A 14,843-nucleotide genomic window follows, 5' to 3' on the forward strand; every position below is an offset into this window, starting at 1 on the left:
CCTCTAGATGCAAATTATTCAATACTGTTTAAAGCAGACAGGTCTCCAAAAAAGAGCCACGTGATTTGCAGGTTTCCAGGTAATAAAAATCCAATCTGAAAAGGCTCCAGTTTTCTTTGCCTCTGAATTCAGACTCAGAGACAGATGCTGCACAAGTCCAAATAAAGAGACTGGCCATGCTGTGGAAAAATCTAAATGTTTGCATCAAAACCATTTCAAACCATGTTATCTTAAATAATAATAATAATAAAAATAACAAGTTCCATTAAAATCCAGGAGGTGACAAAGCAGGAAGCAGAAATACGGGATCCCTTCGCCATACCAGAATTTTTATGAAACTGCACCAACATAATTCAGAGCACTGGACTGCAACAGCAAAGCTGTTGTGAAGCCAACAATAACAGAAAAACTGATTTGGTATCAACCCCACCTCAGCGAACCTCAGGTTGCTGTTACCAGCAAAAGGAGAACCATGGTCCCTGGGAACGTGTCCTGCATCCCTCCGGTGAAGAACGCTGATTCGGGCAGAAGGGCTACAAAACCCAGGGGTCGGCAGAACCCTGCTGTGGACAGGGGATGCTCTTTCTTGGGGACAGGCAGCTGTTGGTAAGAATCTCTTTACAGATTCCTAGCCCCTGCTGGTGGATCTACAAGATATTAAGTCATTCTTGGTTCCAGGTAAGAGATATCTTCATTGAAATAAAATCCTCTGCTTGCTGTCATAGCTAACAACACTCTTTAGATCCTCTTTTCACCACTGAGCATGCATTCCCCATAGCAGAATTAGGGATTTGCGAACAAGCCGCTGGATAAGCACAGCGGATCCACATCCCAGTTCCCTGGGGGTCTGAACCCCAGCTCAGACAAGACTGCCATGGAGAAGACTGGCATCAAAAGCACAATCAAAAGACAGGGAGAATGGTGCAGTACATCTCGTAACCCATCCCTTCACTGCAATAGGGAAAAACAGAGAATTGAAGAAAAGAACATCCCAAAACCAGTGGACCAGGCAAAATCTCAGTTCTACTTTTAATGAAGTCAGGTCTGCTAAAAATGAAAGGGGAAAGGCCGTAACAGTTGTTCTTGAAGCCATGAAGGAACAAAGTTTGCCTTGAAGAACAAAAGGTGAGGCTGCATCTGAACATTTTATCAAGGGAAACACTATAAGGAGCTCCTAAGTGTCTAAAACAAAGTTGCGAGTGTATTTAGCACTCAGTGCACAGAGAAAACAAATTAGTTCAGAGAAGATGGGAAAGAAAAATTACATCAATCCAGAGCCAGTGTTTCTCCCCTGCATAAATAATCCAAGCTTGAACAGTTTTTCTCATATAAATAACGACATTTATAAGAAGCCTCAAGTAAGAAGGCTCTTATATCATTATTCACTTAAAAACCACTCCAAAAATTCAGACAAATCACTGCTTTCTAACTAAAAGAAAATAAAATGCACAGCTTGTGGTAATAAACAGCTCATTGTCATCATTTCAGAGAAAGTCATTTTTTCTCTTCACTTAAAAATAAATGTAGTGTGGACTTGTTTCCTATATTAAACAAAACACACCACATGAAAACAAAGGAAGTAACACTACAAGGTAGCAAGGGTCCGGTTGTGATACGGATAATCCCCAAAACAGAGGAGGTGTTTTAGAACTGGTGCCCACCCGGTTTAAACTTCAGGGGCTGATCTGGAATGGCATGAACAAAACTCATGTTCTCAGCATCAACATGAGGTCACCACGCTATTTGGTAGGTGGAAAAAACAAGGATCATGAAACCTGTGCAATTTAACCACTGGTGCTTACTTCAAGGGACAAACGCGACCCCATGTTCTGACACTATGAGTGACAAGGAAACTCTCTTAAGACATCTTGTGGATACTAAAGGTGGAGTTAACAGTTGTGTTTTAGTTTCAAGGGCTGTCCCAGGGTAACACAAGCGCCAATCTGTGCAGGTTGTTCAGCTCCGTCTCTCAGGGCAGGGCTTCCCATGCTGGATAAGCTCCATCTCCTGAGCTGGACAGACAAAAACAACAACAAAACACAAAAGCCTCTCAACTGGCCAATGATGGAGGGCAGCGTAGCTTCAGTACATCAAGCTGGCTTTATTATCCACAAATTAATCTAGAAATATGCTTTCTAGAAAAGTGACCGCACAAAGAATGCTAATTAGTTACAAAATTGAAGACAACGCAGCCCGTTCCCCAACGGTTCGTAAAGCTGAGGAGTTGTGAAGCGTGGAGGAGAGGCCAACCTGATTTTTATTCATGTATTTCTGTGCTTATCTACGCGGCAAACTGACTTATTTTTCTATTTAGCCCTGTCAGGTTTCTCAGGTTTTAAAATAGCCATTAATGAAATCACAAGCCTTCACCACAAAAAAAAAAGCACTAACAAAAATAGCAAAGTGACAACAAATACTGGATTGGAGCAACACTGAGAGAGTCTGTAGGAGAAAAAAAAAAGCATCTCCTTACATCCAGCGATCTTGAAATGAAATGCAAGGAATAATAGATCACACTTTACTAAGGCCTCAACGCAATGATAAGAATTTGCTAACACCACTCCTGAAAACTGTCTTTTCCTTTGGCTTAAGAACATAACTTAGAATAAAACTGCTCAGCAATAGAACTGTTTAGTACTATAGCAACTATTATATCTGGAAATCACCTGAAGTGCTCATAATTTATTATAAAAAGCAAGAAGGCTGTCTATTTTTCACTTTTTCACTGTATTGTGCAAAACTCAATTTTAACATATTCAAATACGTTAAACGTAGAAAACCCCTGCTACTACCAACACAGTTTTCGTTAAGCTGTTTAGAATTATATAGACACACAGGTTTTGGACTGAAGCCTGTGCTAACATCTAGCATTAATAATAAACAAATACTTTATTTAACAGAAATAAAATGTGCACTCCCCATGACCACCACTTTCAACACTTTCTTTAACAGTGATTAAAGATGTGCAAGGACTGAACACGGCTGTGGCACTACTGCAACACAAGAAATTTACATTCTTTGCCTTCACCAAACTCATCTATTTTATTTAGCGGAGTCCAAAAATGAAAACACAACAGCTGGTCTTCAGACACCTAAAGCTTCTTGGAGAAAACAAATAATGAAACCTTTCTGACAATGATCATCACCCTTGACATATCTTGCGTTTGACCTTGTAATACTTTCAGCAGAACTCGCTGCATTTAGAAACATAAGCCCACAATGAATTTAGATACTTCATACACGATATTCTGCATACCAGACATATAGACCTATAACACACATCATTTAAAGACTACATACCTAATTTTCCTTATCCACTTATCCAAGGGATCTCTGATATGTCAGTATTCTCACCAAATTTCACAATTTTTTAGTGTACCTTGCCACCCTAAGACTAACCAAGAATTGTGGCTCCTCCCATGGCATTCGTCCACCCACGTTATCACCATTTGAGAGAAACCTAATGAAACATGTTAATATATTGAAATAAATCAATGCCACTTTTTGGCCACTCTGAGATGAGCTGAGGATGTTGGACAACAAGCAAGAAGCAAGGACAGACGCGGTACAGGGCCTGCACAAGACCCAGGACCTATCTGAAGAGCAAGCTGGATAACATAAGGTATCTACAGCGGCGTGCTGCGAACTCATGTTAGCTAACCGAGTCCATCTGTAATGTTTTGCTCAACTGGCCCAACGTGACAGAACTAGTTTCTCACTTCAGAGGAAGAGCTATCTTTAGATCAAAACAGGAACATAAAATAGCTCATTAAAACGAAAGTTTGAGCAGCAAGTACTACCTATTTGCAGCAGCTGAGAAATCGGATGCAAAGAAGCCCTCATGTACTGGACACTTACTCCTACCTTTTTTTTTTTTTTTTTTAAATGTTGAAATGTTAAAAAATCCCGTTCACATAAATCTTGCTAGAGCATGTAGCAGGTACAATCCATACTCGCAACAGCTCTGTGAGGTAGCACAGGTAAGCTTTCTAATTTTCCAGAGATCTAAGCAACTTATTACGTATTATTATAACGCCACACAGGACTGTACTGAACTACACTTAACTCGGAAAACACAGACACATTCCACAGCCAAAGGCAAAGCCAGCACCAGAAGTGTTGGGTTTCACTAATGCTTGTGACATTAATGAAAATTCTGTCATTACTATTAAAAGGACCAAGGATTTCATCTTGCATGATCGGAATACTCAAATGGGTCCTTTAGCTAAGACAACCTGCCTACAGCTCTGGAAGAGGCCCTCAGCAAAAACAAACCTTCCTGCTTTGTCAGTGAAAAGTCTCTCTCATGTTTTGCACATTTCACCAAATCGTAGAAACGTATTTCAGAAATATAGTTGGGGCACTTCACTGACTACAACAGGTGTATTACATGAATGTAGCCATAGCGCTGAGATACAATATGGGTGTTCATTTTTTTTAATGCACAAAAGAAGTTCATCTACTCAGGACTTTTTTTTTTTTCCCATTTACATTATGTTCCTCTTATTTTTGATTTTAGTCCTTTCTAAAGTACATTTTATTATGAGTGATTTCAAATTTCCTCGCTTAAGTAATCATGATTTCATCCCAAATAAAATAAAAACTTTTTAACAAAGAACACTAATAAAAGAGAAAAATCCAAGCCAGTATAGCCAAGAGCTGAGCAGGCAACACCACAAGACCTTGGACACCCAGGTTCAAATTGCCCAAGTCAGACCACTAAGTTCAGGCACACCTGAAGAAAAGTGGTTAAACCACCAGTATTTTACATCTTCAGGGAGCATAGCTAATCCTAATCCTTACGGAGCAGTCTCACTCGCATCCTGTTCCAAGAAATACTTACCCATTGTGGATTAGATCCCAAACGTTGATCAGGAAAGGCTCCAGCCATCCCAAGTGCTGCAATGTCCTTATGAGACAACAGACCTTTCTTCTGGACATCACAGCCCACAAAAGCAACAGAATGGACCCCACACCATCTCCAACACTTTTACAGTGCAGAGAGCACAAAAATAAGAGATCCTGATTTTTACATCATTATGGAAAATTGATTAAAATAAGAAAGTTACCTCTAGCATTTCCCCTTCCTCCTGATTGATCTTTTTATGGAAAAAAAAAAAATCAGCCAAGAAGCTGCTCTTGGGCTATGCGATGTTTTTTGTTTGTTTCTTTTGGCTGGCTGTCAACCACCCAGCAAAAATAAACTCATTAAGCTGACAGGAGACCCGAACACACTCATGTTTGTCAGTGCATCTCAGCATCGTTTTCACAAACCCAAAAGCCATCAAACACTTAAAGTTAACCTGACTCCACCCTTAAGATGCAACCAAGTTAGAAAGGGTCTGTCAACCCGAAGACAGTCTCTCGCAGCATCTGAGAAAAGGGAACAAGTTTGGTGCCTGTCAAGCCAGAGCCGTCCTAAAACTAGCAGGAACCAAGGAGAACATGGAGTGCGGAGCCTCAAAAAAGAAACTACGTTCATGCCATCATTACAGCTCTCAACCTCATTCTGTTTGCAAGCCTGCTATTTTTGCATCCAAACCACAACAGTTTTCGTGTGTTAAATCTGTCCACACATCTATGATTTTCTGCTGCTGCCACCAAATTTGTAGCTTGCTGAATGCGTACCCAGCTTAAAGCGCACATGAAGGCAAGCAATCAGTGGTTTCTACTTAAAAGCAAAAAAAGAGGTCTACGAAGCTACTACAGTCACTCAGCTTTCTCAGCTACTTGGAGACATTAATTCTGAAGGCTTTTTAGCTATGTTTGCATTAAATGTATGCTTCTATATCACTCCGTCATGTTTGTTAGGTTATGCTGCAGCATTTGAGGTCTCTTGGGACCACACAATACCTCCAGCTGGCGCTCCAAGAAGATTCTGCAAGAAGAGAGCAGATAGTTTCTCTGGTCACAATAAGGAAATTTACATGATAATATAACAAACTAGAAAATGCTATTTCTTCCCTACCCACTGAAGGTGAATGTGGAACATACATACCCATTACATTTTCCAATTCTTAGTTGAATTCATAACCAAAATATTGTTGCTACTAAATACCAATTTAGAACAAGGCAAGCCAAAAAGTATTTGTAAAGCTGTAGAAGATGCTTTGGAAGCACACTCAGGTTATTTAAGAAGATGAGGAAAGCAGGCAGGGAAATGACAGTATTTACATACAGTTTGATGCTGTTTTCACATGAACACAACATGCGTAGAAGACATTCCTGCTCGGGACTTGGGCCCTGGCTGCTCCTCAGCACCCAGGAAGCATCATGTGCAGTCGCCTTACACCGCCAATGACCCAAGGTTCCCAGAATTCAGGCCTGAATGCAAGGGCTTGAATCTATTTGTTCCTACTCTACCCCTCCCCAGCCTCATCCTTCTTCATTCATGGACTTCCTGACAATTTATTTTTCTTAGAAGTATTTCTGCCTAGCATCTAAGCACTGGAAATGTAAATTACAGAGATAATAGATACGTTTAAAATTAGACTAAGCAGCTGTAATTCTGCATTTGCATTTCTGACTTGATTATAGTAAGCACTCAAGACTATTTGTATGAGAACCAGAAATGAGTTCATATGCTGTAATAAAAATACATGAATCTCTCTCAGTTTGACCCCAATCAAAAAATACGATAAAAAACCCAACACACACCAACCTGGGTAAAAAATGTCATTTGTTTCTTTCTAACTGATAATAAATCATAGCTGCTTCTTTGCAACTCTATCTCCATTTAAAAAAATCACCTGTGGATTTTAATTGCAAGAATTAACTTCACCAGTTTTCCTACATTTTTCAAATGGAGAAAGTGTCTTCCTACTTGCAGATTTAAACCGCTAAATTATTTCACACAGGACTGCTAATGCCAAGGAGCGATAGTAGAAGTTTAGTCAAAAAAAGGAAAAATAAATGGCATGTCCAAAGCTCAATTTGTCTATGTTCAAGCACTGCTGGCCCTAAAATATGGAGATATGTTTTGATTATTATCTGTAAACAAACAGAAAAGGGAATCTTAAAATATGCAACCTTTCTACTTTTGATATTTCTCACCTAAAACTGTAGTTGTTACCCATTTTATATCTGTCCTTGAAGGTCTTAACAATCTTTTATTATCTAAAGAGTCAACTCTTAAAACCATTAGACAACCATATACAAAGAGTTTTGATAAATTCTCTATCAAAACCAAGTGTAAATGAGTGTTTCTTCTACATAAATGTTCCAACACAATGAAAAACATTATTATCTATCCTTTTCTATTTTGGTAAAAATAAACATGGTGGCATGCGTTAAATCAACTGCAACTTTTGCTTCCAGAACTTCAAGCATGAGGTTTAGTCCTCTCAAGAGGAATTATCTCCTACAGATCTTTTGGTTTAATCTAACAAAATAATCAGCTGCTGTATTACACAACATAGGCCATAAACAAATTTCACCCACATGCATTAGCCCCATCTTGCTTACAGATATTGCATCCAGAGGGGAATATATGATGGTACAGACATGAACACACGAAGGATTGACCATGGACAACTTACCACAGGTGATCATGTTTTGTATCAGAAAGAGAGACCATTCAGTTACCTCGCAATGATGCCAACACTTAATGACACAGAACATCAACTCTGATCTCTATTTACTTAAATTCACACATTTATTTAATATTATCATTTACAAAAATTTCTAAGTTGACTCAAAAGCTAGAGAACACCACTAAAGAGGACATCCTACTTTACCAAGCAGTAAACAAGAAAATGTTTCTCAAACCAATGGAGCAGAAAACAAAGAAACAAAACCTCATCAGATCAATAGACTGCCCCAGATTATTCAAGCAAGTTAATCTGCAAATAATTTTTATGCCTCTTTTCAAGAGGTTTTGTTCATGTTTTTCAATATGGTTTCGTTGGAACAAGCACAGTTATTGCTACCATTATTATGATACTATAAGAGAAATACAACAACTACCTACTGAAATTTTAGAACAAGACCAGTAGTATTTTTATTCCATAATCTAACTTGAAAGTTCAATCTTTAGGAGGAGATTTTTGGAGTTTCTTTTGAAGTTTGAAAAGATTTAGACTACTGATCAAAACAGTTTTCTCAGCTATGCACACAGTGGACAAAGCTTCTCCATTTAAAACATAAGGAATAAAGTATTTCCCACTGATCGATTTCTTTTGAGTAAAACTTAGGGAATTGAGAGCCTCAGCTGCCTCTGCTGTGCGGAAAGTGGTTTTAAGGAAAAAATCTTTCCATTTCCATACACACTGAGATATAGAGGGGAGGTTTTGTTAGTAAATAATAGCGTTAAAAAATAAAGTTGATTAGTTGTAAAAAAGGACAAACTGATTAATCCATTTACAAGAAGCCGTAAGTAACTTAAGCTTTTAAGTCCTATTTGCAGAAGTCACCTGGGCAACTGGGAGCCTAGCTCAACACAAACCACTTCTGCTTTCTGTTTATTAAAGCAGACACAGAATCCACGCTCCACTTAACGTTCAAATTGTCTTCTAACATCCTGGTCTCCTTTAGACATTACAAAACATAGTCTTGTTTTGAAAATACATAGCTTCACAGAAAAGGACAAGGACACCGCAGAGCAAAATGTTAAGTAGTAATTACTACACCAGTGATAACAACAGATTGGATTATTTAAAAAATAGCTTTAAAATATACTGAATACAGAAATTCTTTTGTGTAACCACAAAAAATACTATTTTTCTTACCTCCCAAATGAAAACTCTGAGCTGTTCTTCCTGTGTTACAGGATTCAGCTTCCCTTAACCAAATAATTCTAACTACTTAAGTCTGTGTTGAAAACACAGACTTAAGCACTGTTGTTGCAGCATTGAAAATGGTCCTCCACTGTTCTCAGTACTAGAACACAAACGCAATAGGTGATGCAACTGAAGAGTGTAGCTAGCCAAAAAATATTCCAAAGGAGAAAACGCTGTCAGGAAATGCTGATTTAGCAGAGTTAAATACTTCAAAGAAAGGTATGCTTTTCCCCGTGTGGGGGAAAAAAAAACCATTTTGCTGGAAATTCTAAACTTCACCTGCTTGTTCCAACCCAAAGGAAAACACCGTTCCAAAGCATGGTAATTTTCCATAACATAAAAACCCTGACTTTCTGTAGTGATAAATGATGGTCTCAAAAATTTCATTTCCAAGAGCAGGAAATCTTCTGTTATTTAGACATGACTTCAACCTACTCTACCATTTAAAAACTTTCAAGAATGCCTTCTGGTATACAACCATCATTTAGAAGCAGATAGTTTAGGACTCTCTTTTTGGCTCATGCATGATGTTGAGGAAATCATTCATAAGCAATTTATAGGAAACCATTTATGAGCATTTTACATTTATAAGCAATGTATTGCTTTTATCCAGAAAGTGGAGTGTAGAGTGCTGAGCCTGCCCAACTGAAGATTCAATACAATAAAGTACTGTTAGCACTCTTTGAGATGTATTTAGAAAACATTCAATGGATAAGCTTTTTGGTAACAGCAATTGATACAGATCAGTAAAGTATACCCATATAATAACACAAAAAGAAATCCAGGATTGCTGCTTCAATTTCCAGGAAACCAAAAACAGTCACAAGCAACTCCGTGTAATTCTGAAAATATTCTGGATTCTGAAAATTCTGAATTCCTGTAAGACAATAAACTGGAATACAAGATTAACTTAGTTAATCTTAGTTAACCACTTCTTTTAGCATGCCAAAACCTGGCTTCTGCCCTTTGCTGTGTCTTCAACTAATTTGTTACTGCAGCATTAGCCACTTTTGTCTCTTTTATGTTAAAATATTAACACAGTTATTTTCCAACAATGTTCAAGGTCTTCTAGACTCAGCAGCAGTTTGACAACACTCATGTTCCTAGCACAGTTGATACAGCTGGTGGCTCTTACCCATCAGTAAGGGAACCCCACAGAGGGGCTGGAGTCTCGACAACTCAGCTTCCTGCAGAAGCCCGACACTTTGGAAGCCCTCCCTTGGAAAAGTTGCTGGCGAACTGATAAACACTAAAGTGTATGGAATTCCTCAAGAAAGCATAACAAACGCTGTGTTGATACAAAATAAACAAACAGGTTTATGTTAGTCAAGCAGCAGCCCTTAGCTAGCCTCTAAAATATAGCACTTTTGTGACTTCTGTTGTCCCCTCCAATCTGTTCTTATTGTACCTTCTTCTTGCATCTTACCCCAAATTAGTGTTTTTGGGGGGACAATTAGTACAAACCTGAACCCCAAATGAGTTATGGCCAAGTATGCTAGTGTAATTACTATCAGGTTCACGTTGCTCTTCTTTACTCCTCCATACATGCCCTGCACATTTTCAACTACACATTTATTGTACTTTATTATATCTGATACCAAAGTATGTCCTATCTTTTGTACTGGCTATGAAAAAAGGATGGAGGAAATACATAAATAGCTTGGCTTCCTTTAGCCAAGTCCTGAAACATGCTATATTAAAATCAAAAGCCTACTTTGCCCTGAAATACAGTAACTTGTATACCTGTGTCATTATACAGAGAAAAAAAAATCCCATACTCACATGTTCAAACACCAAAACAGCATGTAATACCTAGAAGGCATTGTCATAACTGCTCTAATTTGGCAACAAAACACATTTCATTAAATGCTGTTAGAAGAAACCATACATAGCAAGAAGAAGCGTTTTAAGAGATCACAGATAGTTCTTGAATCAGTAAACGTAAAAATTGATGGCTGAGGCTGAGAACACTTCTTGGCAGAAGGGAAAAATAGCAGCGGGCTTTGTAAGAACAAAAGGCATCTCAGCCCTGACAAAGGTGTGCTACTGAACAGGGAAGACAATCTACACTAATAGTGCAGAAAGGTCAGATGCATTCAGTAAGTAGCTCTGCATTGGGAAAGAAATGAGATGACTTCCTTGTGTCTTGTGGGAATGATGAATTACTTCTTCAGTCCGTTACATGAACAATGTTAAAACAGCATCACTCTGCAACGGTTTTGGTCAGCAAGACCAAAAAGGGTCACCATGGAGAAAGGTTCCCTCAGAAGTGTCTGAGGAGATGTCTACCCCACCGATACAGATTTTTAATAGGTCTGAAAATACCGGGGAAATTCCAGAAGCATGAAAGAATGCTAATGTTACAACCATGCTCTATAAAAAAAAAAAAAAAAACAGTGAGACAGTGTTTATAGCTATAGCCAGGTTAGAATGATGGCAGTCCTGAGCAAAATAATAAAAAACGTGACCATCAGTATGCATGTATAAACTTTTATGGCACTTGGTATGGTTTTCTATGGTAGTCTGATTACAAAACAGCACCAAGTAACCACTTCTTAACCTGTTTAAGGGACATCTCATAAAGAAATAGCTTTCAAGAATGCATTACAACGTAACTCCCCAAAGGAATTCCCCAAACGTGGAGCCACTACCATGAAACACTTTTTCAATTGCTTATAAGTAGACATGATCACTTAGGACAAAAAAAAAAAAATGCACAAGTTATAGATTGATAGAATGCTACACAACTGAAATAAATCAGTTGCAAAAAGCAGGCAGGAGTGTTTGGTATACTCAACATATGCTAGGAAAAAAACTCTTAAATAAAGCTACATCCAAAGTTACAAAGCTACAACCAAGAAACGTGCTCTACTTTACACTCTTCTGGAAAGAAACAGTCCTGCCAAGGGTTTCTGAGGGTGAACGTTAGCAGTAAAAATGAGACTAAACTACAGTGCTGCAGCCAAAGGGTTAATATGTAAATGTGATCTATAAACAGAAGAGTAATGCTAGCGAGGTAATATTTAAACTCACACAACACTCCTGAGACAAGGCATTGGCATGCTGCACCCAGCTCACATTTTCACAAAAATGTTGAAAAAGTGGATTTGGAAAAAAAAAAAAAAAAAAGCCACAGCAATTGACTAGTAAGGAAAATGCTTGTAATGACAAATAAAAAAAAAATTAGTCTGTTTTTTTTTCAAACAGAAAAGAGAGAGATTACAAGATTCTAGCAGATAAACACATCCATGGTAAGAAAATACTTTGAGTTCTTTAGCACAGAGGAGAAAGGCACAGCAGCAACCAGCGACCGGGAACCGGAGCCAAATAACTTAACAAGCAGCGGGTTCCCCACCTCTTACCGTCTTCCGATCAAAATTCCATTTTTTCCTGGCAAATGTGTTTCAGCCAAATGCAAGTTATTGCACTCAGAAGTAACTGGATAAAATCCAATTGACTATAACAGTCAAGAGGTCAGAGTAGAAGATCTAATTGCTTCCTTTGGCTTTAAAGTCTCAGTCTATGAATACTCCAGGTTTTCAGTTTCAAAGGCGTTTCAGTAGTAGCATGCATGTTTGGCATTAATATTAAAAAAGTGCTTTCAAAAATCTGCATAAATTAGGGTTGCATTTCCATGCAGGGCTCAAGTGACATGAGAGCTTTCCTGTTGAGGCTTTTGTCACCAGCAGAGCCCACTGATGGCATTACAGCTACCTTACCTACAGCTGAGGGGATTTCTGCAGCAATATTTAAACAAAGCTTTACACAGTTAAGTGCGAAAGTTCACCATCCAGGGCAGTACTTCTTCTCTTCTAGAAAGAATTCTCTTTGACCTGGAGTACAAGGAGCTTGCTACAATACATAATATTAATCATGGAAACAATAGGTAAAAGAGAAAAAGGAGAAGCACTGCAAGAGCCACAAAGCCAGCCGGCTCTGTTGTGTGCACCAGCAGCATTTGAGGCTGCTCCTATTGATGCTACTTCTCCACCTTGTGCTCCGGTACACACCGCAGTCACTGCAATCTTGACAAGTTAACAGAATCAACATTTCTTAGGGAATACATGCCAAGGTAGAGGAGAACATGCAGGGGTTCACATTGTTAGGGCTGACAGTTTTGCTATTCAATCGGCTCCTGTAGTTTGCCACAATAACAGGGGCTTCCAAATGTTTATCCCCACGAACCACAAACAAACTTCTAGCTCAGCAAACAGAAGCCTGAAAAGGCTGAAATTGCCTGAAACATGCTAACTACCACAGAGATGTACCACTGCACAGCTGAGGAGGCACGAAACCACCGAACCACGCCGAAAATCACCAGTGACACCTCCGAAAGCAAGCTGGCATCGCGCCGCCGGCCCGGCACCAGGGAGCACATCCAGCCCTTCACCCCACAGAGGAGCAGGTGCATGCTACACACTCCTCGGGATGAAATACGTTGAAGTTACTTCCCCGGGCACTGCCACAGCACAAACAAGGTCTGTCAGCAGAGACAGAGCCTCACTGCTCCCCACTGCCGCCTCCAAGCAAAACTTCTTCCACTCCATCAGCCTCCCAATGCTTCGAGGGACCGCCGCCTCGTCGCCAAAATCCGCCAAGCTTTTTTTCATCACCCCCCTCCCCGCTCCACGAACGGACAAAGCCGCCTCTTACGCCCTGCAAACTTTCCTCCGACGGGAGCTCCGGGTCACCCAGCGGAGCCAGCGGGGCTTCGACAGGCCTAGAGGGCAGGGATGGAGCGGAAGCCGGCGACCACCGCCCCCTCCCCGCCGACCCTCAGGCGTGAGGAGCACGGAGGTGGCCGCGCACGATGGGGACGCACCAGGATAAAAGGCAGGAGGAGATCTCTGACGCCTGAAGAAAGGAGAATAATAATAAATTGCTCTTAACACGGAGCTGGATTTAACCTCGAAGTGACGCTAGGTAAATAGATGGCGAAGTAAAGCAACACACCTTTGACCCTTTCTTTTCTTCCCTAAATATAATCCCCCTCTCCCCGTCATACGCGCAGCACCGAACGAGCATTAATTCGAATCCGTTCTTTAAAGAAGGGGGGATTATCTCTGTCTGCCACCGGCTCTCCCGGCTCTTTTCCCTCTCCAAAAATTAAAAATGCTCGTTAAAAATAAGAAAGGAAGGAAGGAAGCATTATTTCTGGTGGGTGTGAAACGTGGGGATGGGGAGAAGGAGTCTGGGGGATGGGGAGGAGTGGAGAAAGGTGGCTAAGGAGAGAAGAAAGGAAAGGAGGACCAGGAAGGATGAGGGGAAAGCGAGATAAGGGGGAAGGAGGATAGGGATAGGGAAAGGAGGATGAAAGGAGCTCGGGGAGGGGGGGGGGGGGGGGGAGGGGGGGAAGGATGAAAAGGAGGAAGGGATGAGGGGAAGAAAGGATGCTTTGCCCTGGCCTCACCTCAGCTCGGTGGGTGGGGGTGGGAGAACCTCTCGCCGCCTCCTCTTCCTCCTCCTCCTCCTCCTCCACCTCCTCCTTCTCCACCTCCTCCCCAGCAGCGACGGCCACCGCCGGGCTGGATGCGCGGCTCGGCTCCCTCACACGGCCCCCGCCTCCCGCTCGGCTCCGGGGAGGACCCGGGAGCCGCCGCCGGCCTCCCCGCGGCAGCCACTCGGGGTGGAGGCTGCGCGCCTGCGCCTCCGCTGCTGCCTCCAGCGGGAGGCCGCGCCGGGCTCCGCCGCTCGGGGGGCGCCGAGGCTGTGGGTATGGAGACGGCGTGAGGGAAGGAGGGAGGGACGGGGGGAGGATGGAGGAGGAGGAGGAGGAGGAGGACGGAGGAGGAGGCGGCACGGGGCTGGGGGTGTGAGGGGAGGGAGGCGCCCGAGGGAGGCCGGCAGGGGGAGGGCGAGGCGCAGGTGGGCGGTGGGGAGGATGGCGGGGGGGCGACGGGGAGGGTAGCCGCGGGATAACGGGGAGGATCGGCCTCTGAAGCTGGTTAAAGGGTTGCGGGAGGAGATGGGGGAGGCCGGGCGGCTGGCCATCTGGTGGGGTCGAGGCGGGGGAATGTCGGCCTCGGCCCCCCAAGGAGGGCGTTGGGAGCTCTGAAGGGGGGCAGC

General features: G+C 41.6%; 1 protein-coding gene across 1 annotated transcript in view; it reads right to left on the reverse strand.

Moving 5' to 3' along the window:
• Positions 1–14,332, reverse strand: part of CTNNA2 (catenin alpha 2) — a 476,528-nt gene extending 462,196 nt beyond the window's left edge. Inside the window, exon 1 of the mRNA XM_035547255.2 lies at positions 14,188–14,332. The gene's annotated coding sequence lies outside the window, so the exon portion shown is untranslated. The remainder of the gene's footprint in view (positions 1–14,187) is intronic.
• Between the last annotated feature and the right edge of the window lie 511 nt (positions 14,333–14,843).

This window comes from Cygnus atratus, chromosome 4 (genome assembly GCF_013377495.2).
Source record: "Cygnus atratus isolate AKBS03 ecotype Queensland, Australia chromosome 4, CAtr_DNAZoo_HiC_assembly, whole genome shotgun sequence".
In the NCBI taxonomy this organism is placed as follows: domain Eukaryota; kingdom Metazoa; phylum Chordata; class Aves; order Anseriformes; family Anatidae; genus Cygnus; species Cygnus atratus.